General features: G+C 60.7%; 1 protein-coding gene across 1 annotated transcript in view; it reads left to right on the top strand.

Annotated features, from left to right (window-relative positions):
- CELSR2 (cadherin, EGF LAG seven-pass G-type receptor 2) overlaps positions 1–802 on the top strand; it is a 36,794-nt gene that overhangs the window by 10,394 nt on the left and 25,598 nt on the right.

The raw sequence follows: 802 nt of genomic DNA, 5'->3' as shown, positions 1-802 counted from the left end.
TTTGTCTAGCGCATTCTTTTCCCTCCAGGCAGAAAGAGCCTGGCCTGGCTCCCCCTTCAGAGCTCCCACAGGAAGTGAGGCTAGAGCTCATTGTCTGTCCAAACAGACCCCACTTTCAGAGTCCGTGGTTCGGGTCTGGCTTGGAGGAGGGGCTGCAATGAAGCTGGGGGGCAAGCTGAGGCCTTCTGGGCCCCCTTGCCACCCCACGGGCTGTTCTTAGGGTGCCAGGCCTTCCTTTCCTGCTGGCTGTGACCCGGACGAGCTCCAGGAATGGAGTGTAGGGACCAGGACAGGCCAGGGGACTGGTGGGCTTTGAGGGCAGAGACCCAAGGCACCTGATCTGAGGACAGAACAGAGTCCCAGGGCGTGGGAGCCTGGCGGGATCCCAGACTGGGGCATTCCTGCTGCTTGGCCAAGCGCTCAGCCTACAGACTCCCTGGACAGCAGGGCTGGGGGAGGAGAGTTGGAGGGGGTTGGTGACAGTATTCTGTCTTTTTTTATCAGCTGTGGGGAGCCAGAGGTAGCAGCAGGGAGAGGACCACACCCAAGTTGCTGAGTGCCTTCCCCAAGCCTGGGAACAACTGAGACCCTCATGAGGGGATGCTGTTAGCTGCACCCCAGGGGTGGGTCAGGTCACACCCCCTCTAGGCAGCCTTCAAACCCGTCAGGGAAGGGAGGAAAAGAAGAGGCTGACAGGCCCCTACTTCCACCCCAGGGAGTGTGGCTGGAAGGGGAAGGAAGGGTATGGGAGAATCAGGGCGTGGTCTCACTCAGGGTCCTTGCTGGACAGATGCCTCCCTGC

The sequence above is a fragment of the Mandrillus leucophaeus genome, unplaced genomic scaffold, assembly GCF_000951045.1.
Source record: "Mandrillus leucophaeus isolate KB7577 unplaced genomic scaffold, Mleu.le_1.0 Scaffold857, whole genome shotgun sequence".
In the NCBI taxonomy this organism is placed as follows: domain Eukaryota; kingdom Metazoa; phylum Chordata; class Mammalia; order Primates; family Cercopithecidae; genus Mandrillus; species Mandrillus leucophaeus.
Note: the sequence above shows the minus strand (reverse complement) of the source record. Positions and strands in the feature narration are given on the sequence as shown.